The sequence below is a fragment of the Rhinatrema bivittatum genome, chromosome 1 (assembly GCF_901001135.1).
Source record: "Rhinatrema bivittatum chromosome 1, aRhiBiv1.1, whole genome shotgun sequence".
Taxonomy (NCBI): domain Eukaryota; kingdom Metazoa; phylum Chordata; class Amphibia; order Gymnophiona; family Rhinatrematidae; genus Rhinatrema; species Rhinatrema bivittatum.
Window position 1 is genome coordinate 51,396,061 of NC_042615.1, and position 25,732 is coordinate 51,421,792.

General features: G+C 43.7%; 1 protein-coding gene across 5 annotated transcripts in view; it reads right to left on the reverse strand.

Moving 5' to 3' along the window:
• Positions 1-25,732, reverse strand: part of NR3C2 (nuclear receptor subfamily 3 group C member 2) — a 531,591-nt gene that overhangs the window by 449,826 nt on the left and 56,033 nt on the right. The window lies entirely within an intron of this gene.

Here is a 25,732-nt window from a genome sequence, read left to right on the forward strand (position 1 = left end):
GGGGTGTTGTGATCTTCCTGCACACAGTGCCCTATCCCTATTAATACCAGGAGTGTTGTGATCTTCCTGCACACAGTGCCCTAACCCTGGCACCAGGGGTGTTGTGATCTTCCTGCGCACAGTGCCCTATCCCTATTAATACCAGGAGTGTTGTGATCTTCCTGCACACAGTGCCCTAATCCTGGCACCAGGAGTGTTGTGATCTTCCTGCACACAGTGCCCTAACCCTGGCACCAGGGGTGTTGTGAGCTTCCTGCACACAGTGCCCTATCCCTATTAATACCAGGAGTGTTGTGATCTTCCTGCACACAGTGCCCTAACCCTGACACCAGGGGTGTTGTGATCTTCCTGCACACAGTGCCCTATCCCTGGCACCAGGGGTGTTGTGATCTTCATGTACACAGTGCCCTATCCCTATTAATACCAGGAGTGTTGTGATCTTCCTGCACACAGTGCCCTATCCCTAATACCAGGGGTGTTGTGATCTTCCTGCACACAGTGCCCTATTCCTGATACCGGGGGTGTTGGGATCTTCTTGCACACATCCCGGTATCAGGGATAGGGCACTGCATGCAGGAAGATCACAACACTCCTGGTATCAGGAATAGGGCACTGTGTGCAGGAAGATCACAACACCCCTGGTATTAGGGATAGGGCACTGCATGCAGGAAGATCACAACACTCCTGGTATTAATAGGGATAGGGCACTGCATGCAGGAAGATCACAACACCCCTGGTATCAGGGATAGGGCACTGTGTGCAGGAAGATCACAGTACCCCGGAGGAGTGAGGGTCAGGCAGCTCCCCCCTGTCTGTGAAGCCAGCCTCTCACTAGTAATGCAGGGAGGGAGCTGTCTCAGACTTCACCATCCTCCCCCCCCCCCCCTCACCCACACACCATTCACTAGCTGGGACATGGGGGAAGTCAGGAGTGAGGGTCAGGCAGCTCCCCCCTGTCTGTGAAGCCAGCCTCTCACTAGTAATGCAGGGAGGGAGCTGTCTCAGACTTCACCATCCTCCCCCCCCCCCTCACCCACACACCATTCACTAGCTGGGACATGGGGGAAGTCAGGAGTGAGGGTCAGGCAGCTCCCCCCTGTCTGTGAAGCCAGCCTCTCACTAGTAATGCAGGGAGGGAGCTGTCTCAGACTTCACCATCCTCCCCCCCCCCCTCACCCACACACCATTCACTAGCTGGGACATGGGGGAAGTCAGGAGTGAGGGTCAGGCAGCTCCCCCCTGTCTGTGAAGCCAGCCTCTCACTAGTAATGCAGGGAGGGAGCTGTCTCAGACTTCACCATCCTCCCCCCCCCCCCTCACCCACACACCATTCACTAGCTGGGACATGGGGGAAGTCAGGAGTGAGGGTCAGGCAGCTCCCCCCTGTCTGTGAAGCCAGCCTCTCACTAGTAATGCAGGGAGGGAGCTGTCTCAGACTGGTATCAGGGATAGGGCACTGAGTGCAGGAAGATCACAACACCCCTGGTATCAGGAATAGGGCACAGGTTCTAGTCATATTGACTGATCACATTACTTTTTTTGTCAACTACCAACAGTTTCCATTTCCCATCCCCCCAACCATCACCTCAGTTGGAACCTTGGTAACATCAATAGATAAGAGGGCAGCCAGCCAATAGGAATACATATTCATTCCTAACTGACCTTTACTGACCTGGATAGTGTCAATAATTTGTATCATTTTCTGTTAGTGTTCCTGAGTTTCCATTTCCATTTCCCATCCCCCCAACCATCACCTCAGTGGGAACCTGGTTAACATCAATAGATAAGAGGGCAGCCAGCCAATAGGAACACATATTCATTCCTAACTGACCTTTACTGACCTGGAAAGTGTCAATTTGTATCATTTTCAGTTAGTGCGCACTAACTCCCGTTAGTGCGCCCTAACACGATTTAACGATTTTTAACGATAAATCGTTAGAATTTCTATTGTATCGTGTTCTATAACGATTTAAGACGATATTAAAATTATCGGACGATAATTTTAATCGTTAAAAAACGATTCACATCCCTAATCCCAATAACAATTGGTTATGGTGGATATGGCAGAGAAAGAGGGGAAAGAATAAAACTAGGTGGGAAGAATACAACTGGATGGGAGGAGGAACGAAGAACATAGTTTACATCATATTCCACATGTGCCTACTATGGCTGATTCTATTGCATCTCACCTGAACCTAAGTTTTTCATTAATACTAGATATGTAAAAAAAAAAAAAAAAAAGTGGGAAGTTTTTCATGATTTAGTAGACCATAACATAGATGTTTCATGTATATCTAAATCGTGGCTCCAAAATAAAGATATTGTGGCACTAAACCATCTCTGTCCAAAAGGGTTTACCTACAATAGGCCACAGACAATACGAGGGGAGGTGGGATTTTACTCATTTACAGGAAATCTTCAGAGTTAAGACACAATTGGTTCCTGAAAACTGTGTCTTAAGTTGAAATGTTGTAAGTTAAAACTATTACATAAGAACAAAGTTATAAATAGAACAAATCTTCTATCTTAAAGTTGAGATAAGGGTGATAAATCGGATGATAGGTGTCAGTTTAAAAATGCTAGAACTCTGAATTGTTATAAAACTCAAAACACCTTAAAAGAACTTATTGTTAGAGGAGTAGAATATATCTTTGTTCAGTTAGCTGGTCTTCATTCATTGAGTATTTTTGAAACATGGTGCCACTGAACAGAAGACTGAATTAATCGATGAGCTTCTTGGGCTAACAGCAGATATAAAGTAATGTCATCTAATCTTTTAGTACTGGATAACTGATATCTACAAAGCTGCAAGGTCACAGAGAGGAAAGTCCTCTTTTAAGAATGGTATGTCTGATAGGGGCTTCACTCAGATTATACCTTCACAATCCTATGTAGCTGCTTCGTAATTGGATTTACTTTATTATTTATGAAATTCTGCTGAATTGTTAAATATCTTCAGCCTGAATATTTTCCCCTATGCCAGGATCAGATCAATTTTTAATTGTATTTAATTACTCAGGCCTTTTTCAATTGGCCTGATGGAAAGGTATTTAAAGAAAACAGTTTAACAAAGGATTTGGATTTGTCTAAAGTTTTAGAAGTTTGGGGACCTATCCAGAAGTGTATCATCATGCAGTTGTTAAGGAGTTAGTGATGTCACAGTATTAGAGTGCTTTAAAAAGGTTTTCCTATGAAGCTATCATTTCTACACTGTGAAATTACGCTGATTGGAATTGTAAAACTATTTAAGGTTGCTGACATGCCAGAATATGCCAAAATGCTAGAATGTTTGCAAGATGACAAAAAGTATGTCAAAGTTCAGCCCTAAGTTTTGTTCCTGCCTTCTGGGCTCAAGTTACAAGAAATCACATGACTTACAAGAATCCCAGACCTATGAACATATCTATATAAATAAAAATGTAAATGTTCGTTTGTTCAAAATCTTAAATCTCCAAAAGTTCTTCACCAATTGCTTTGAAATTTTGACAACATTGCATTCGATTTCGCGCGTGTTTTTATATAGATGTCACACCTGTGACAGGTAAAAACATGCTTTTTGGGAAAAACAGCGCCATCTGTTGGATGTAAAAGCAACACACGCTATCTACAATATAAATGGGCTCTGACCGACGGACCGTAAATGCACAGTAGAGAGCAGCTCTACTGCGCATGTGTGGACCATAGAGTTCTGCGCTACGTGCTGGGTGTCACAGAGGGGAGGAGAAAAGGGCAGACAAGTCACCGCTCCGAGAAACGGCTCAGCCCATTCCTCCATCGCTGGAGAAGAGGGGAGGGAGTAGGGTCTGCTTGACAGTTACACACAGGAGAAGGAAAGGGTAGAAGAGTCGCCGAGCCAGTCTGTCCACCGCCGGGGAAGGGGGGGGGGGGGGGGAGTTGGGACGGCCGGAGCAGAGCAAATGCGCATTGTGAAATTAAACCAGACTGAGCCACGGCAACACGTGGCCGGGTACAGCTGGTATGAAATAAAGTTATAATGCGAACCAATTAGGAAAATGTTCTACAAACAAACTAACTCATTGGTGTGTAAATTAAAAGTAGTAATCTGTTTAATATATTGAGTCAACAATGCTCTAAGAGACTGCTTCTGAATTGCCTTGCACTCTCCTGGAATATTCCATACTTTATCTAAATAAAAACCTTTCTTAAGCTACCAATATTAAGTGTTTATTTAGATCACCCACAACAATAGAATTTTGAATTAAAGGTGGCCTTGAATAAAACTGTGCCACTGAGATTGATTAAAGGGGACTTTAAGAAGCCAGCTCCTTGGTATACGGGGGACCTAAGAAGCCTGAAAAGGCTGACTAGGGTTTAGAAAGTAAATGGCAAGCTAGCATGTCCCTGGAGGCTAGAAATACTTGGAAAGAACAGGCTACCAAGTATAGAAGGGAAGTTAGAACAGCTAAACAATAATACATAGGTGAAGTAATGCATCTATTTATTACTTCATGGAATAGGCACAGTGAGTTATTCTTGGTGGCCAAAAAGGTTGACAGCCATGCCAAAGGGGTTTTGAATAGTTGAGATTCCTGAGATGGTTTGTAATGATTTTGCAAACCGTTTCCAGAATAAGATAACCAGGGTGGTTGAAGAGGTTAGGAGAGAGATAGGTGTAGGTATTAGATATTCTATGCAGGTCGATAGACAGGAGAAAGAGTTGAGCTATGCTTTTCCACCTAGTTCATGTGTCATAGTAATAGGCACTGAGAAGCAAACTGGTTGAACGGCAGAGCTGAGGAAATGGAATGTTTCGACAAGCATTAACTCCCAGCAGCTGATATTCCTAGGACAATAAGAGTAGCTTAGACCTATGTAACCACAGCCTTTGTTAAGTCAGTAAGAGATGCTCTGTTGGAAAGACTACTCTTATTAGAAAATGCTTCATTATCAGAGGGGAGTTACTCCACTTCATTAAAGAGTGAAACCGCTCCTGAAGAACTAGTCCTTGAATTCTAATTCCATGGACAAAATACAGATCTGTGTCAAGTTTATCTTTTTTAGGTAAAATTATTGAAAAAAAGAAAAACAGTTGCCCTACAATTAACTGAGTTTCTAGATGATCACTCATTACTGGACATATTTCAGTCCGGGTTTCATGAATCTTGGGGACTGAGACAACACTGATCTCTCTGTTAAAACCACACTCCTGGAGAACTCAACTGGGGTTAAAATGTTGTTATAGTCTTTTTAGATCTCATTGCAACATTTGATACCATTATGTTATTAACCTGGTTAAGGGAAGAAGGTATCTTGGGAAAGGCATGGAAATGGTTTGAATCATTTTTATAAGTAAGCTGGGGGGCAGGTGCTCTATTCCTCTTGGGCTATGGACTGCAGAGTTCTGTTCTGTCCCTATATCTATATGATTCCCTTGTTTAAAGTGGTAAGGTCTTTAGGGCTAAATTTCCATTTGTTCATGGATGATATCCACATTTACTGTCCAGTATCCCAGTGTGCCTCAGCTGATTTGAAAAATGCTGAAGAAGGGGCTGCAGTCTGTGGTCTGTTGATTGAATATGTATAAACTGAAATTGAATTTGAGTAAATCAAGTGCACTATTGATTGTGAAGGGAGAAGTTCCTATTGATTTTCAGTTGTCAGTTAATAGTCAAAATGCCACTTTTTTGCAGGTGGTGTGTAATCTGGGGCTGTGACTAGATTCAGACTTTCCTTTCGTGCTCATATTTCCCTTCTTATAAAGATCTTGTTTGAAAATACTGTGGAGGCTGTGTCCTGAGAAGTTGAGAAGAGATTTTGGAAGATTTGCCCTTTGCTAAATTTTTTTTTTTTTTTGGGACCTGTACCTGCTGGGGAAGGAAGTCACGCTGGTCTGAAGTAGGGCAGGATAAGGAACTGTTGCTCCCTTTTGTAGATCTCAAGGAAGAGTAACAGTAAAGTATGCACCTGAAGACATTTTTTTGACCAGATGAATCCAGTTTTGGGAGGAACAAGTTTACCACCAATTCCTGCCTACCAGAGGAAGGCAAGTTTTTGGGACAGTGATATTTTTTGAGGTTTCTGCCAACAGAAGCCAAACTGTGAGGTTTACCAGCAGAAAGAAACAGGAGAGCCATGCCTTAATGGGGCCTGCTCCCTAACTTTCAGGAGTGGGATTTCTAGTGCTACCATTAAATGAAACTGACTCAGTTGAACATCTTTTTTGAAAACGTATTCTGGACTTTTTGTTTGCAGGAAGATTTCCTGATTTTAAAGTTAAAGTATTTTTAGTTACAGTAAATGTTCTTTTGAACACCCAAATTTTCTTGGCCAGCCTGTTTCCTTCTGAGTCAAAGAATCCCTCAAGCAGGACATCAAAGCGTGAATACAAGAGAGACTGTATCTGCAGGAAGAGGGAGCAATTGTGTGATTGGGTTCCCATGCCCATGTGTCTAAGGCCCCAGAGAGTTGTCCTCCTCCCTGCTGGAAAGAGCCCTAGGGGCACCCTGGTGGCCTATTGTGAATATGTTGGTGTGAATTGGAGAAGAAAAGGGAACAGGGAATAAGAGTGGCCCCAGGGACTACAGTGTGCCCATGCATTCCGGGAGGTCCCCAAAGAAGGGATTACATAATTATAAAATCTATATGGTAGTGCCAGTAAGCAGTTAATGCAAGCCTGATAAAAAACATTAATTATGTGAGTTTGGAATCACCTTAATTTTACTCTCAAGCAGTCTGCACCAGTGGTTCTCTACCTGATCCTCAGATACACCAGTCCACTTAGGTTTTCAGAATATGCACAATGAATATACATAAGATATTTGCATGCACGTCATCATATGAAATATATCTCATTTATATTCACTGTGGATATCCTGAACACTAGACTGGCTAGGATATCCGCTGGTCTATATCAGGAGTGTCCAATATTTGGTAATCAAGGGCCACAAGACTGTCCATCTGGTTTTCAGAATATCTCTAATGAATATGTAGGAAATATATTTACATGCCCATTGCCTTAACTGCATGCAAATCTATCTCCTGCATTTTCATTAAGGCTATCCTGAAAACCTGACCAGTTTGTAGCCCTCAAGGACCAGAATTAGATATCCAAGGTCTGTGTCACACACTGAAAAAAAGCATAACAAAAATATATAAGAAGCCAATAAAATCTTTTTTAATTGCCATTATTAGAATGACATCATTAAATGAGAGAGGCAGAGACACAATTTTGTGGCCTTATTCGAGCACTGAGAGGCAGCCTTTAGTTGTGGTCTTGTTAGCAGCAACTGTCGTCATCAGTCAGTGCCCGGAACACCTCATAAGAGCTGACACCCTGTGGTGCGTAGCTGCCGCTGCACAGCGAAAGCAGTGGGCCAAAGAAGTGTGCCCCTGATGAGAATTTGGACCCAACTCAGAGTAATTTACTTTCAGTCATCAAGCTAATCGATATGGGCAGAAAGAGGAAAGGTGTGCATGACCAATCCCACCGGATCCTGCTTCTAAATCCATCCACTTTGCAACCCACTACTTGAAAATGTTATGACTGTTCTTCATATAGATGGACATACTGCAGGACAAGAAGGACTTGGAGGTAGCTCCTCTGTCCTTATTGAGACTGCAATCTCCTTGAATTCTGATGCTCAACAAATAATTCGACCGGGGGGGGGGGGGGGGATATTTCTACAGACATGTTGGAGGAGAGACCTGTTAGTCTGTAGTGTCAAATTTTCTCCTTCTGAAGATAGGATAACTCTGCAGAACTGACAGTTCTTGGGACGGTTAAAACATCTACCCCTGTGGTTTATCTATAGCCTCTTTAACTGCCTCTCCCAGACCATCTCTGATTACCCTAGAAACATTATGGTCAGCCATTTCAGGGTTGGAACGTTCTTTAACATCTAACAGTGATAATGTTTTATCCTCTGTTAATAACCTTTCTTTGAAAATGGCTTCTCGTTCTCAAAAGTTGAATAAGTATGATTTGCAGCTTCAAGAATTGAATGTTAATGTCTCTGAACTAAAAAAAAAAGAGCAATGCAACTTTAATTAAGGATAAAGAATTATTCCCATCGTAGGATGGAGAATTAAGAGAATGCAATGAGAATATTTAATCTTGGTTTTATTAATTTCCCCAAATCTTCTTTAATATCCTCATTGGAATTGCTTAAAATTCTATCAAGACATTTTGTTAATCCATCCTGAGTCTTTTCCCCCTATTTCAAAGAATTTTTATTTACCATCCCGAAGTCAGGATGTACTGGTAAGGGATATGAGTGGTAACGAGAATTCAAGTGATAATTTGGATTTGTCCAACTTCTCACATGTTTCCAGCATAACTCTAGAGCTACCTTGCTCGTAGTGTATATTTGGAGTCAGATAAGGAGTGGACACTTAAAAGAAGTTTTTGCTGCTCCCTCAAAGGACATAATATATCCAAGGTATCAGAGGCTCGGCGGAAAACCTTTTTGTTTCTAAAAGAGAAAGCTGTTGCCTTAGGTTTTTCTTTTCTTTTATGTTTTCTGTGCAAGTGCTTGTTAAGATTGTAGAAAACATCTGATTTCACCCAAACTAAGCAACTTGAAGTTCTTCTTGTTACCAGAACTAACATCCCTTTAAAATGCCATAATGTTAGGGTATTGTCAGAGTTCAAAATAGATCTGTAATTGTTTTCCTTTTGGTGGGTCTCTCTCTTTCTCTCTCCATATTGTGGACTAACATAGTATTTTGTTTCCTTATACAATTTTCCGTTTGATTATCATTATTTGGTTTTTTCTATTATCAAGTATTATATTCTTGATTATAAGTGTTAAAATTTAATAAAGAATAATTTATAATTTAAAAAAGAATGACATCATTAATGGCAGAAAACCTAACATATATAAACTGTGGCACACAACAAATGGTAGATTTTAATATCCGTGATTTCAAAATGAATATATAATCTTTCGAATATAGTCTTAAAAGGAATCGTATTTAAGCTTTCTCACCAGACTACAATTTTGTCTTTGATATATTTGCCTTACCTTAAATAGAATGCCCCCTTTCCCAGCATCTTCACCCTCAAAATCTCTAATAGCCAAATTAGCTTCGCAACACATCTTCTCCTAATACCAAAATGCTGATGTAAACGTTTTGTCTGGAGGTGCTGGCAGAAGTTTCGCTTTGCAAAATGTACAAAAATTCCAAGACAGATGATAACAATTCACAGTTTTCCAAGTAGGTTGCTGAGGATGTGCAAGTATTTATCAAGTTGGAAATACTTGGAAGGTACTATAAATGTTTCTATTTGTTGAAATACTTTATCATCAAGTTTTTAGCAGGTTCGGTGGCTCAAGACCAGTTAGTTGCCCCCATATTTGCAAAAATATATACCTTCCCCCAGACTTAAAAACCAAGGCAAAGTATTCTGAAATTGTTTTTAGCTTGTCTGTGGAACTGGAGGTATTATATTAAACCAACAGAATTTTAAAAAAAAGTTTGAAGTCCTCAACTAACATTTTGTTTTAAATTAACCATAGGGATTACAATGATTGAGACCATAGCTGGAAACACATTTATCTAAACAAGCCAAAAACAGCTACTTAATATCTGCATTTCAAGAAGGAAATCAGGAGCTGATTTTGTCTGGTACACCATAGCAGTTTGCTATACAGCTTTACAATTAAGGTGTTACAGCCAGAAAGCAATGCCTGCCAAAATAGATTCACATTAATAAAGAAAATAAAAAAAATAAGATGTTTTAATTATCTGCTGGTCTACAGTGTACACAGTTCACTTTATTTTGAAATATATTTGTATACTTTTACCCCACTGAGGACTGGATAACATAAGGAACAGATTTTGGACTACTTCTCTGGCCTTTTCTCTCTAGGAATATATAATTCATACAGATTTATAAACCAAATAGTAATGGGCAGTCTCTTAACAGGTTCCAGAAAAAAAATTTTCAATTTCACAAAGCCACCATATGTATCAATGAATAAACCAACAAATGCAAATAGCTTCCCACACTATATTTCTCACTTGCATCACAAGTTCAGGTACTCAACAACAGATGTATTTTACTGAAGTTAAAAAAAAAAAAAAAAGGGACTTTTTCTGATATTACAAAATCCACCTCGCAGCCTGTACACTATATGCAGGTAAAATTACCGTAATGATACTTGAATTGCCCTCAACCCCACCTCATTCTCAGCCTTTTCCTTCAAACCACCAAACCTAGTATATGTAAATTAAACCCTGGCTATCCTCGAGCTAGCTAAGGCCAAAGCAATGGAAGGAAGACTTACTGGCTTTCTGATCCAAAAATATCTCAGAAGGTATTTAGTAATCATGATCCAAATTTAGCAGGATGTTTAACCACATATCCACCAGATAAGTAATTTGTGGGGAAGTTAAGTCTAAAATCAGATGTTTACTTCAAATTGAGCTTTTTACGGGCATTGCAACACTGCTTTTATAATCTCAACAAGCAATCATGAAATAATTAAGGCATTATGTCCCTGGTGTAAGATCTGAGGGAAGAGGGACACGTGGATCTTGTGGTTTGTAACGACAAGGACACATTATGAATCTTCAAAAGCACGTCAAAAAAAAAAAAAAAGCAGCAGAACAAACGTGAAATCAGGTATAAACAGCTTAACAGTTTTCTTGAAATGACTGTACAAGATTTTAAAACATGGTTAAAAGTTGCATCTGAAATATTAAACAACCGGTGTTTTAGAGCAGGGGTGCACAAATGGTGGAGGGGGGGGGGGGGAGGGGGGGCGCAAACCAGCTTCCAGAGGACCGCCAGCAGCAGTGAGCCAGAACGAAAAGGCACCCATGACCGACACAAGGAAGGACGGGCCGGGAAGAGAGCCCGCTTCCGCTGTCTTAAGGCCTAGTGCAGTGGCGTACTGGAGGGGTGAGGTGCTGATAGCCGACACAGGGAGGCACGTGTGGTCGCCGGTGGACTCCATCCCAGTAGCGGAATCAAAAACAAGGGAGAGAGAGAGGCCTCATCCCACCAGCAGCTGAGCAGAGAAGGAACTGCAGTACTAAAGCTCGCGAAAGTAGCACTCTTTCTATGCTGATCTCGTGATGCACAAGATTAGCATGGGGAACTGCTAGCCTCGCCAATTTTTTTTTTAACACCCACCCCAACGCTCGGGTACACCTGCCTCAGTTGCGACAAATATATAGAAATTTCTTGCCAACATAAAGATCTAACTACCTGATACCCTTGTACCACATGAAAAGGGGTAGGATGGGTGGGTTTTCCTAAGCGAAGCAGCCGCGCGGAGGACAGGAAGCAAAAGTGACAGGGGCACTGCTCCCTGGTTGGATACCTTCCTCCGCGAGGCTGCCTCCCGCCCCATGGGACGGCCCAGGGCCAAAGCTGGCCAATGAGCCGTCCCTAAATCGTTCATACACCCCCGACTGAGCCCTCCTCCGAGCCCCTTTCGCTCCCCTCCCAGCCCAAAGCCTGAGGCCCCCTCCCAGCCCATGTGCCCACGGCCGTGACCGGGCACATGCTCTCATTGGCGGGGGGAGGGGCATCTGACGTTGGCAAGTGCGGGCCGCGTCATTAGCCTGTGCCGAAGCCCCGCGGCCGAAGAGGCCGCGTCTCCCACTCCCTCCCCGGCGTCCGCGCATGCTGCAGCGCCGCGTTTTTGTGATGCATCTAAGAATGGGGTTAAAGTTTACAATAAAATTGTTCAAGAACTTTTGTAACAATGAAGAACAGGGAGGCGCTGATTATATTTTTATAGAGGTGATGATCCCTGTGTTGGAAGCAAGTGACTGGAATTTGCCGGCGTGATTTTGCTACATTCTCCAATGCATGGCTTGTTGCAGCGGCTATCACTGGGATCATAAAGAAAGAAGCAAATCGGATTGTTACATGAAAAACAAGCATAAAAGTAAAAACGGAAATTGTGCGCCAAGATTAAGCGGAAGAAGGAGAGACATCATTTTTATGAATGGACATTTATTACTGTAGAGCTGTTTGACAATGTGTAGAGAAACTGCGTGTCCCACGTGTAATATACCCCTGATGGAGCTTTTCATTAGGTGAAATTTAATGTGTGTGATAATTAATTTATCCAAAGTACTACAGTTTATGGTTTAGGTTGAAGGAAGGTTGTTCAACTCCTTATTGTAGTGTCTTTCAGGTATGAGTGTGGTGCAATCTGCATATTGCCCAGAGAACTGTGATTGGTGTGAATAAGTTTTGTACGGTGGTTTTAACTAGGGGGTGGCACCGAAGAACGTGCAATGCAAATTTAAGGGATTAATAAAAGCATTATAACTTTGTATTACATTTTTTAAAGTATTCTGTTTTTCATTGGAGGCTATAATTCAAATAGAGGGTATAAAGAGAGGGTAAAAGAAATAAATAATACTATTATTGAGGGTTTTGTTGCAATTTTAGTGTGGTATTCTGAGTGTGAGTTTTTATTCGTAGCATGTATGATGTGTATGGAGTATGAGTGAGTCATACAGTATGGATAACAACATATGGGAGGATGGGCGCCAATGAGATGGATACTTGAAAGTATTTTACAATTTATATGTGAGAACAAAATGAATAAAGGTTTTGCATTAAAATATTGTTTCAATATGTAAAATGCTGGGTATATATATATATATACCTATATATATATATACACATATGAATTTTTAATATAGCAGACAAATTTGTGGTATTCAACATTATAAAACATAGGTGCTTTTTTCCTTCCCCTTTTTAGGGGTTTTTTGTAGTTTATACTAAACACTAGCACTAAGCACTAAAGGGTAGATTTTAAAAGCCCGGCGCGCGTAAATCCTGCCGGATTTACGCGCGCCGGCGTGCCTATTTTGCTTAGGCCGCCGGGGCGCACAAAGCCCCGGGACGCGCGTAAGTCCCGGGGGCTTCGTAAAAGGGCCGGGAAGGGGCGTGTCCGGGGGGGCGGGCTGGGAGGGCGGTCCCGAGTCCCCCAGCACTGCGGCCTATGCCGGGGGATGGCGAGGCGGCACGCGCAAGTTACGCCTGCTTCGAGCAGGTGTAACTTGCACAACAAAGGTAGGGGGGGATTTAGTTAGGGCTGGGGGGACGCAGAGGGAATGGAAGGAGGCTGCGCGGCTCGGCGCGCACAGGCTGCCGATTTTGCGCAGCCTTGCATGCGCCGACCCCGGATTTTATAAGATACGCGCGGCTACGCGCATATCTTACAAAATCCGGCGTACTTTTGTTTGCGCCGGTTGCGCGTACTTTAAGATCTACCTCTAAGTAGTTTATACTAAGCACTAACTAGGTGCTAGTGCTTTTGGTTTATATATATTGGTCAAATTGGTAATAGTGTGAGATTAGTTATAGCTTAGGGTTGAGGAGGGGTTATGAGGTTAATGAGGAATTTTAATATTAAATTTATGTATGAATATGTATTGTATGTAAACCATTTATAATATTTCTAATAAATATGAAATTTTAATATAGCAAAGACAAATTTGTGGTATTCAACATTATAAAACATAGGTGCTTTTTTTCCTTCCCCTTTTTAGGGGTTTTTTGTAGTTTATACTAAGCACTAGCACTAAGCACTAAGTAGTTTATACTAAGCACTAACTAGGTGCTAGTGCTTTTGGTTTATATATTTTTAATTTATTATGATGCTATATGTATAGCTCATTACCATTAAATACATACAAAAAGTACATATAATTCAAGTCACTTGTTTACTACATGTAACATACATCCAATTTCCTATTAATAAATAATACAATACTGAGAAAATATCTCCTTTTCCAAGTTATTATATTATAATAACTATAATTTGCCCACCTTGTGATTTTGATGGCGTAAATCACTTATCTCAGTTATCCACGTCAGTTTCCCACTGTATCTTTTGACGGCGTAATCGCATGTATCACATATCACACCTTGTGTGCGCAGAGCCGTAGGGGAGCACCAATGGCTTTCCCCATTCCCTCTGAGGCCACTCTGAAATCGGAGCGACCTCGGAGGGAACTTTCCTTCTGCCCTCCCCCCCACCTTCCCCTATCTAACCCGCCTCCCAGCCCTACCTAAATCCCCCCCTACCTTTATTTTGTTATTTACGCCTGCCTCTGGCGTAACTTGCGTGTGCCGGCCAGCTGCCGGCTCGCAATCCCCCAGCATGGCCGCTGTGCCGCAGGCCTCGGTCCCACCCCCGCCCTGCCCCTTTCACAAAGCCCCGGGGACATGCGTGCGTCCCGGGGCTTGTGCACGTTGCTGGGTCTATGCAAAATAGGCTCGGCGCACGTAGGAGTAGTTACGTGTGCAAATCCTGAGGATTTATGCATGTAACCCTTTTAAAATCCGCCCCAAAAGGTTTTTTGTTTTGTTTTTTTTTAAATATTATGTAAAAGTACGATGGACCTACGATTACAATTACGGGCCAGTAACAGCACCATAGTTGGGTCCTTTAAATCTTAGCTCATCTTATTCCAATTCTTGCACTGGAAAGTACTTTATTTTCCAAGTAAGAGTAATATTGATATAAGAATGTAGATATAAATCAATAAAGTTGGAGTTTATTTTTCTTCTGCCCTTATTGTGGCAATGTTTGTGCAAGGAGAAGCAGTATGTGAAAATAAAAGATATCCTGATATCCTGTTTGAATATTGTTAGGTGATAAACTTGATTACTAGCACTCTGCTGGATATCTTTGCTGAAGATATGATGGCGTCTATATTTATTCCATGGTGCTTGATTTTGCCAGTCTAAAAAGAGTTTAGTGGGCGTCTGTGCAGTGTTGCCCATTTATTAATACTGCTTGGATCGCATTTGGGTTTATAAAAAACTTTTGCCGTGATTGGCCCATGGATTTTGATGGACCCCCTTCTTTTCTCTTCTTTGTTGGAAAGCCTGTAAAATTGTTAGCAATAGAATAAAGACAATTCAGGAGAAGAGCAATGGTACGTATTCTGTGAAGGATAAAGCACATATAAGGGTAAGCTGCCCTGCTTGGAGCGAAATACGATATTAGCACTTTTAACAGCATCTTTTGCAAGGGGGGGGTGTCTATAGATAACTGCTTAAAAATAGGAAAAGTTTATTGTATACGCTTTAGTGTTTTCCGATAGCATAGAAGAAGGAGGTTTGAGTAAAAAGAATGATAGCTGGAACAAAACCAGCCAAAAATGTTTTAAAATGTATCTACTCCACTCTTTTAGGCAGCAATGAAACTTCATGACTGCTCCAACGATCTGGCCCCGAGTTAATTCTGCCCGATATATTCAAGTCTGGGGGCTCCCAGAGATGCAAAAAAACAAAAGGCACTTATGTATTTGGATGAATCAATGTTTTTGGGAATGTGTAAGGGCGAAGTAAAGGATGTTATTAGAGGATCTCTAGCGGCTCCTCCTCTTCATGCTTCAAATATCTTTTTTTTTGGGCTATGATGATTATTGACTTGCCGAATCTCTTGTGAATATCTCATTTTACAACAATTGCTAGTCAGAAAAAAAAATGAATATTTCCCGATTCTTTTCCCTCCCGAGAGCAAAAAGAATTAGGGTAAATTAAGCCCTATGTGATTTAAAGTTGACAACTTCAAAATTTGAAACAAACAGTGTCTCAAATTTCGACTATGAACTAGCAAGGTACATTTAGCACCTGAGGAGTTCGAATATCACAGCACAATAAGGGATAAACCAGCAGCATCGGGATCATCTATGTAGACTACTGATGACCACTTGATTTCACAGCCCTCAGTGCAGTGTACACGATAGCAGAGGCTATTTGCCTACTATAACCTTAAAAGCAGGTCATGAAAGTAGCATGCTTCCTTGCAAATCATCAGGTCAACAAAACACGCTCCAAGACACAGAAATTGAGCCACCACGGCATCATGGACTTTTATGAGAAATATTCAGTGCTAGCTTTCTGGAAAAAAATTAAAAAAAAAAAAAAAAGAAAGATGACAATACTCGCATGCATGATGCATGGTTTGGGTTTTTGGGGTTTTTTTGTTGGTTTTTTTTTTTTTTTGAGGGACCACAGTGCAAATCAAGCAGATGGTAGAAAAAAGGTGCCCGTAGACAGCACTGGCAAGCACCCCCCTGAAGAAAAGCCTTTGAAATATTACAGACAAGTTTGTATATAATACCATAGCTATTGTTACCTAGGAAACAAAACAGAATATTTACAGTACTGATAGCCATGTTAAGAAATAGGCTAATTTGTAGCACAATGTCCCCCTTGTCTAAGGATTGGCTGCAGAGTACTTAGGCTTCATTTTTAACAATGTCCTGTCACGCTAATACTGCAAGAAAATGTAATTAGTTCTGATAAATGGAACCTAAAGCAGCACATACATTTCTGCCCGCAGATACTTGCAAGGTATATATCAGCAAAATCCTAAGGTAATAGATGCATATATATTCGCTTATGGCCAACAAAAGGAGCTGCGTTGAATTTGTGAAGATATGAAAAGGTCTTCACTCCACTGATACACAATTCGGAATATAGATTTCAGGCAATAGGTTTAAATCAAGTTGACTGGACATGAATTTTGCAAACACTTCTTTTCTCGATGCTCTAAGATCTCGGAGAGCAAAACAACAGACTGGCACCAAATTATATATCACCCAATACTCCTGATTGCTGCGAGAGAAAGCAAACAAGGAAGCACCAAGGCAACTGCTCTATATGTTAGAAATGTAAAGAAAAGCAAAAGAAAACTGAAACCTATCTGGTTCTCAATGGAGGTGGCTGACAAAATTAAAGCTAAAAGAACAGCATTCAAGAAATATAAAGGATCCCAAAGGGAGGAGCACAAAGAAGAATATTTGTATCAACTGAGGGAGACAAAGAAATTAATCAAGTTGGCAAAGAGTCAAGCGGAAGAGAGGATTGCCAAGGAGATAAAAAATGGTGACAAAACATTTTTCAGATACATCAGCGAAAAGAGAAAGGTCCAAAGTGGTATAGTGAAATTGAAAGGTGGTAATGATCAATGTGTAGAGAGAGACGAAGAAATGGCAGAAATATTAAACGAATACTTCAGCTCTGTGTTCACTAAAGAAGACCCTGGAGAAGGACCATCTCTAAACAACAAGAAACTGGAGGGAAGGGGAATAGATGAAAATCCTTTTACAGTAGAAAATGTGTGGGAAGAACTAAAGAACCTGAAAGTGGACAAAGCCATGGGGCCTGATGGGATTCATCCAAGGATATTGAGGGAGCTCAGAGATGTTCTGGCGGGTCCGCTGTGTGACCTGTTCAATAGATCCCTAGAAACGGGAGTGGTGCCGAGTGATTGGAGAAGAGCGGTGGTGGTCCCGCTTCACAAGAGTGGGAACAGGGAAGAGGCAGGCAACTACAGACCGGTTAGCCTCACTTCGGTGGTGGGAAAAGTAATGGAGTCACTGCTGAAAGAGAGAATAGTCAACTATCTACAGTCTGGAGAATTGATGGACCAGAGGCAGCATGGATTCACCAGGGGAAGATCCTGTCAGACAAATTTGATTGACTTTTTTGACTGGGTAACCAAGGAATTGGATCAAGGAAGAGCACTAGATGTCATCTACTTGGATTTCAGCAAAGCTTTTGATACGGTTCCGCACAGGAGACTGGTGAATAAAACGAGAAGCTTGGGAGTGAGTGCCGATGTGGTGACCTGGATTGCAAATTGGTTGACGGACAGAAAACAATGTGTGATGGTAAATGGAGCCTTCTCTGAAGAGAGAGCGGTTTTAAGTGGTGTGCCGCAAGGATCGGTGTTGGGACCGGTCCTGTTCAATATCTTTGTGAGCGACATTGCAGACGGGATAGAAGGTAAGGTTTGTCTTTTTGCGGATGACACTAAGATCTGCAACAGAGTGGACACGCCGGAAGGAGTGGAGAGAATGAGACGGGATCTAAGGAAACTGGAAGAGTGGTCGAAGATATGGCAGCTGAGATTCAATGCCAAGAAGTGCAAAGTCATGCATATGGGGAGTGGAAATCCGAATGAACTGTACTCGATGGGGGGGGAAAGGCTGATGAGCACGGAGCAGGAGAGGGACCTTGGGGTGATAGTGTCTAATGATGTGAAGACAGCAAAACAATGCGACAAGGCGATAGCAAAAGCCAGAAGAATGCTGGGCTGCATAGAGAGAGGAATATCAAGTAAGAAAAGGGAAGTGATTATTCCCTTGTACAGGTCCTTGGTGAGGCCTCACCTGGAGTACTGTGTTCAGTTCTGGAGACCGTATCTACAAAAAGACAAAGACAAGATGGAAGCGGTACAGAGAAGGGCGACCAGGAAGGTGGAGGATCTTCATAGGATGACGTACGAGGAGAGATTGAAGAATCTAAATATGTACACCCTGGAGGAAAGGAGGAGCAGAGGTGATATGATACAGACTTTCAGATACTTGAAAGGTTTTAATGATCCAAAAACAACGACAAACCTCTTCCGTAGGAAAATAATCAGCAGAACCAGGGGTCACGATTTGAGGCTCCAGGGAGGAAGATTCAGAACCAATGTCAGGAAGTATTTCTTCACGGAGAGGGTGGTGGATGCCTGGAATGCCCTTCCGGAGGAAGTGGTGAAGACCAGAACTGTGAAAGACTTCAAAGGGGCGTGGGATAAACACTGCGGATCCATAAAGTCAAGAGGCCACCAATGAAGAGTGGGTGACTCGCCAGAATGATGGCTATTGACACAATACCCTTACTAAATAAACATACACATGCTTACTGTGACTCCTACATCGCTCTAAGCTTCAACAGCAAGAGGTAATGGAAAAAAGGATTTGCACTCATAAAGAGGTGAGTAGCTGGCTTGTTAAGGCGGTTACTACCCCAAACCAAATATGCCTGATACTTCACTTTCAATGCATATCCAGCATGGTTCTCTCCTGCATCGGCATGGGAGAAAGACTGATACATCACGCATTTCCAGCATAGCTCTCTGCTTCAAGGGCAGGGGGGAAAAAAAAAAAAAAAAACCTGATGCTTCACGCATATCCTGCATAGCTTCAACGACAGGGGTGAAGAAAAAAAAGGATTCACAATCACAAAGCGAGGAGTAGCTGGCTTGTTACGGCGGTTACTACCCCAACCAAATGTGCCTGATACTTCACTTTCAATGCATATCCAGCATGGCTCTCTGCTTCTACAGCAGGGGAGAAGAAAAAAAAAAAAAAAAAAAACCAACAAGAGCTGTACAACATAGTCTAGGTAAAACAAATAAGCATGGGTGTAGCTTGCTTATCACGGCGGTTACTGCCCCTACTACCCCTAACTAATCAAGCTAGATATTTCACTTGCATGCAGCTCCATCACTGCTCTCTACATTAATGGTGGGGGTGGAAGGGGAATAGAACAAGGAGCTAAGAGTAACAGATAAGAATGAGAGAAAAAATGTGTGAGGCTTGCTGGGCAGACTGGATGGGCCATTCGGTCTTCTTCTGCCGTCATTTCTATGTTTCTATGTTTCTATGTAAGCAAGGAAACACTGCATTAGTCCTGAATGCATGCATTGCATAACTTAGTCACCGCAGCCAAACTGGCTCTACAGGAATGCTCCATAGGAATACAGTACTTACTGTATATATGCTAGGCTATTTTTTCTTCCCTTCTTTGTGAAACATTCAAGATTGTTTATGCATTCTATTTTTGTATTTTCTTCATTTTCTTCTGTCATTTTTTGTGTTCCTTTTCTCTCGCCACCAATCCTCTGCAGCCTCAACGCGGCCTGAGTCCCAACTCCAGCAGTGACACCTCCACCCAGCCTGGGTCCCAACTCCAGTGGCAGTTCACGCACCTGAGCCAGGTGGAAGGAGCCAGGTTCTAAAGTACAGGCGACTGGGTCACCTGAAGAAAGTGTGTGAGTGTGTGAGAGAGCGTGAGTGAGAGAGAGAGTGTGTGTGTGTGTGTGTGAGAGAACGTGAGAGAGTGTGTGTGTGTGTATGTGTGTGTGTGAGAGAGAGTGAGAGAGTGTGTGTGTGTGAGAGAGAGAGAGTATGTGTGTGTTGCGGGGGGGAGGGGGGAAAAGAGAGTGGTTTCAAGAAAATCAATTAATTTACTTTTAAATTTTATCCCGGTTATTGCTAGTATGATATCAACTATTTTCAAATGTCTTTAGTTTTCAAAAAAATAAAAATTTAACATCTGATTCTGAATTATCATCCTACAAACACTACACATATACAAATTCGACCAATGTGGTTTAAAAAGATAGACTCTCCCCTAAAACATTAAAAACATTTGGTTTTCAGGCTTTTCCCATTAGTTTCAATACTTGGAACTCTGGTGTGCTATATGTGTGTTTATACGTAAATATGTTTATTATGCTCCTCACTTGTTCTCTAGGACTATTATGCAAGAAATGCCGTGACACTGATTGTGGACTGTTCTACAATAAACACTGTGTACTGTGAAGCAAAATGAAAAAGCTGTCTTTAGTCCTATGAAAGTTGTGTGAAGGCACTTAAGAATACAGCAGTCCCTCAGTGCTTGCATTTCTTGAATAAAGTAGTGTGACTGCTGTGTTAGTCCTCTTGCATAAAATGGCATAAAAGATCAATAAATCAGTTAGAGGCGATACATTTTTATTAATCAGGCTAATCTGTGACCTTGAGCAAGCCACTTTACCCTCCATTGCCTCAGGTACAAACCTGGGAGACAACTTTCAAACAACTCCGTGTGGCCACACAAACACACACGCATATGGCCATGTGGAGATCTACTACAGTATTTTAAAACCAGTACATATCTGGGTCCACGCAGTTTATATATAATGCTGTACACTTTTGCCCAAATCTTCGATGGCCTGCACACGCAAATGCAGGGGGATACGTGCGTGGCCGGGCTCTGCGCACGCCAAGCACATATTAGAAGGGGCCCGGCCACGCCCATATCTCCCGATGCATGCAGAAGTGCCAGGCCAGTGAAAAGGGGAGGGGCCGACCCGGACAGCGGCCATTAGGCTCTGTCCTGGGGAAGCACGCACCGGCAGCGTAGGTAGGGGTATAGGAAACTTCCCTACCAGTCCGCTCCTTAATTGGAGCAGACTGGGAGGGAAATGGTAAAAGGCTCAAAAGTATCACCGTGCATACTTTACAAAATCCCCCCCCCCACCGTGAGTCGCGAACCGCCCGCACATGCGCGCCGATTATAAAATTGGGCGCACTTGTGCACGCAGATATTGTACTTTATGACCTGTGCATGGCAACGTGCGCATGTTATGAAATCGGCGCGCCCATGTGCGCGTGCCGGGAACCGCGGCGCCCATGTAAACGCGCGGGTTTTAAAATCGACCCCTTATTGTTCTATGTTGTCTGTGGGCATCCCTTTGTTTCCTGTCTCAGTTTCATGCAGCCAGCACGGCCTCAGCGAGTGTCCTTCTGTACCTGCCTTTGCTATGCACCTCCTAAATCCTGTTGGCCACCAGAACCTGAGGGAGCAACCCAAGGGAGAGGTAGTCTGTCCAGGCAGAAGACCCTCGTGCCAGGCCGGTCCTGTCTTAGGCCTGCTCTGTCTGGGTCCAGCCTTGCTCTTGCTCTGGGGGTTACCAGACACCGGACAACCATGCTGTCACATCATGCTCGCCTTCCAGTGACGTATAATGCTAATTAACTGCTCTAGGACCACTCATCTGAGAAATTAGGGATTATGCAAAAGAAGAATGCATATGAGTAAAACTCCACAGGAGGGGCTCAGAAATCTGTGCGTCATCCTGATTAATCATTTTTATACAGTATGAAAAAAATATGCTGTGGGCCATAACATCACTAAAAACTAGGTCATTATACACGGTTTAAGAATCTTGCCTGGCCATATCAGTACGCCTGAGGTATTTTTCTTAAGTCTATGAGGGTTGTGCTCTCCTGGCAGGAAAGCCTAGTTTACCGGGTGGGAGTACCAAGAGTTGATCTTCCAACCCCACTGGCTCTAGACCAAGGACTCCACCACTCAGCTAAAGGAGCAGCGCCTGCTGCTCGGCTCTTAAAAAGACTCTCCCTATCTGCTCATGCCTTCTTGTTTATTTCCCTCCTCTTAGTACTCCACCCTGCCACATCACATTCTGCCAAGTATAATCTAGCACGGTGGAAATGACAACGTACCTCATGGAATTCAGCAGCTTGAGTAAAAATCTATGAAAAGGCGAGCTCTATTCATCTGAAGAGATTTTTTTTTTTTATTATTATTATAATTGGCAAAATATCTAATTATCCCCTAATTCAAATCATTTAATACGCTGACAATTACACTCGACTATAAATTGTTTACAAGGTCATTAAATTAGACTTTGTACTTAATTTAGCTTAATCTAATATCAAAAATGAGTTTATCATGCCTTATAATGTATAACTAGCTGCAATTCAATAAGCTATTCTTTTTTTTCTTTTTTTTTGAAACGTATCCTTTCAGCTTCACCAGGTACACAAAAATGAATCTGGCTCATTTGGCGAGAGATACAAAAGTACTCAAAAGAGTATATTACATCAGAATATACCACCAGCATGCAAACAACTTTCATAATGAAAACAACTGGTTTTCATTTCAATTGTGTTCATCAATCCTCATCAACTCATAACATTATTTTATATAAAATGTTTTCTCTAGGGGGCGATTTCCAAACTAACCGCCCAGGAGAAAAGGGAAAGATTCCGTGCACTTTCCCTTCACAAAATTTCTTCGCACACAAAAGCACCCATTTGCCTTCCATGCGGGGTAAAATTTTCAATGGAAAATGACGCATGGGGATTTGAAAATACCATCCACGGGCGTTACTTTCTTCTCCCAACCGAAACGCGCCTCCGAGGTCTTCCCCTCATCTGGCTATACATAAATGGAATATGCACGCTTTCAGCCAGCCTGCCAATTATCAGTCAGGCCCAACTCACCCGGGTAAGTCACGCTTTAATGATGTAAACGTCTGTTGCAGCCCCGGTCGCCGCCATAGCGACCGGGTCCTTACCTCCACCGGGGTCTTCTCCGCGCTGCCGCGAGCCACGAGGGAGACGCTGCCGACGCTGCCAAGGCCCGATCCTGACTCCTCCCCCCTGCAGGGAACGCGCGCACGCGAGGGCTCTCCTTTACAGGTCCAGCACCCGGAAGTGCTGAACCGCCCTCTCCCTGACGTCAGCGCCGGCGGGGGATTTAAACCTGCACTGTTCCTTCCTGCTTTGCCTTGCAACGTGGTCACTCCTGAGTGTTAGTTGCTGTTCCTGATCCTGCCTGCCAGTTTCAGCGTTCCTGTTCTTCTGACTTCTGCTGCCTGCCTTGACCTCGGTACGTCTTCACGCTTCTGACTTCTGCTGCCTGCCTTGACCCCGGTACGTTTCCTCGCTTCTGACTTCTGCTGCCTGCCTTGACTTCGGTACGTCTCCACGCTTCTGACTTCTGCTGCCTGCCTTGACCTCGGTATGTCTCCACGCTTCAGTCTTCTGCTGCCTGTTGTGACTTCAGCTCTTACTCTCACCTAAGTCCCAGCGGTCCGGGTCCCTACGGGCTCCTCCTGGGGGGACCTCGGACTTCCAGGGCGAAGCCACCTAAGCCCTAGCAACCCGGGCGTCAACAGCTCCTCTGGGGGCGTCTCGGGTTTCCGGTGAAGATCCTTCTTCGGCTGTGCGTGATCTGCCTTCCGACCGTCTCCTCGCCGGTCGGCCCAAGGATCCACTTCCGGAACACAACAGTTTGCAAGGCCATGGATCCGGCAGACCTCGCCGGCCTGCAAGCCATTCCCGGACTTGCCCAGCGTTTGGTGCAGCAGCAACAAGTATTGGATTCGCTGGCTGCCACTGTGGAACGATTGGCGGTTCGAATGGACGCTGAACCCCTTGCTCCAGTTCCCGCACCTGCACCGGCGCCAGTGGTTACAATCCATGCTCCTACCCAGCTTCCAGCTCCATCACGGTACGCCGGGGATTCCAAGGCTTGTCGCGGTTTCTTGAACCAATGCTACGTACGCTTTGCCTTGCTGCCCAATCAGTTTCCATCAGATGCCGTCAAGGTAGCATACATCTTTTCACTATTAGACGGTCGAGCACTGAATTGGGCGTCACCCATGTGGGAAAAGAATGACCCCGCCTTGAGCGACTTGAACAGATTTGTGGAGGAGTTTAAAGCAGCCTTTGACGAGCCTGCACGCCAGACCTCAGCGACCTCTGAGCTACTTCAACTCCGACAGGGAACACGGACGCTAGCTGATTACGCATTGGAATTCCGCACGCTCGCCCTAGAGGTTGGTTGGCGAGATGATGCCCTCCGAGGCGTGTTCTTGGAGGGGTTGGCAGCTAGGATTAAGGACGAGCTGGCAGCTCGCGACCTCCCGGAGGATCTGAACTCCCTCATCGACGTAGCAGCTCGCATTGATCGACGATTACAACAAAGAGCGAAGGAGGGGCGTCCTCTTCGGCGAATGGCTCCCCTACCTCCGGTTCTCTCCAGACCACTGAATCCCAGCCCTCGTAGCTCCAGTAACTCGGCAGAGTCCTCCACGGAGGAACCCATGCAACTGGGCAGGTCCTCGTTAACACCTGAGGAGAGACAACGCCGTCGTGATCTGACGTTGTGCCTGTACTGCGGCGGTAAGGGCCATTTCTTGGCCCAGTGCAAGGAACGGGCGGAAAACTCCCGCGCCTAGGGTTGAGAGAGGAGTGTTCCCTAGGTTGTCTTAATGCTGCTCCTCAATGTGTAGTACCAGTAACCTTGAGATACCCCCGTGGTTCCTTCAAAACGCAGGCTCTCATCGACTCGGGGGCCGGAGGGAACTTTATCTCGAAGGATTTAGTGCAACGACTTCAGCTCCCCATGCAACTCCGGGAACTGCTCTTACGAGTCACCTCTATCCAGGGCACACCTTTGTCCGGCAGTATCTCTTCCATGACCTCGCCACTCACCCTTCAGACCGGTCTGCTCCATACTGAGAAAATCTCGTTTCTGGTTTTAGAGAAGTCCGTCCACCCAGTGGTTCTCGGGTTACCCTGGCTGCAGCAACATTCTCCAGAGATCCGGTGGGATGATCTACAGATCACTCGATGGAGTCCCAAGTGCTTCCACTCTTGCATTCAATCCCCGAAGGAACAACGAATTCCGCTGGCACATACTGGGTCTCTACTTCCGTCACCATATGCAGACTTTGCTGATGTCTTTTCTAAGGAAAAGGCAGAATTATTACCTCAACATCGCCCCTTTGATTGCGCGATTGATTTGCTCCCCGGTTCTACTCCACCTCGGGGAAGAGTGTACCCCTTGTCTCAACCTGAAACTCGAGCCATGTCTGACTATATCACCGAAAATCTCGCCAAAAGATTCATCCGACCCTCAAAGTCTCCCGCAGGGGCGGGTTTCTTCTTTGTCGTCAAGAAAGACGGGTCTTTGAGGCCATGTATTGATTACCGAGGACTCAATACCATCACTAAGAAGAATCGCTACCCATTACCCTTAATTCCTGAGCTATTAGACAAACTCCAGGGAGCACAGGTATTCACGAAGTTGGACTTACGGGGTGCCTACAATTTAGTCCGTATCCGTCCCGGGGATGAATGGAAGACCGCTTTCAATACCCGGGACGGGCACTACGAATACTTGGTTATGCCATTCGGACTCTGCAATGCTCCTGCCGTATTCCAACATTTAATGAATGAGATCCTTCGGGAACTACTACAATCTTGTGTAATTGTGTATCTTGATGATGTCCTCATCTACTCCCCCGATTTGAGTTCCCATCGGCGACATGTTCGACAGGTGCTTCAGATTCTCCGGGATCATCACTTGTATGCGAAGCTGGAAAAGTGTCTCTTCGAGCAGGAGTCATTGCCCTTTTTA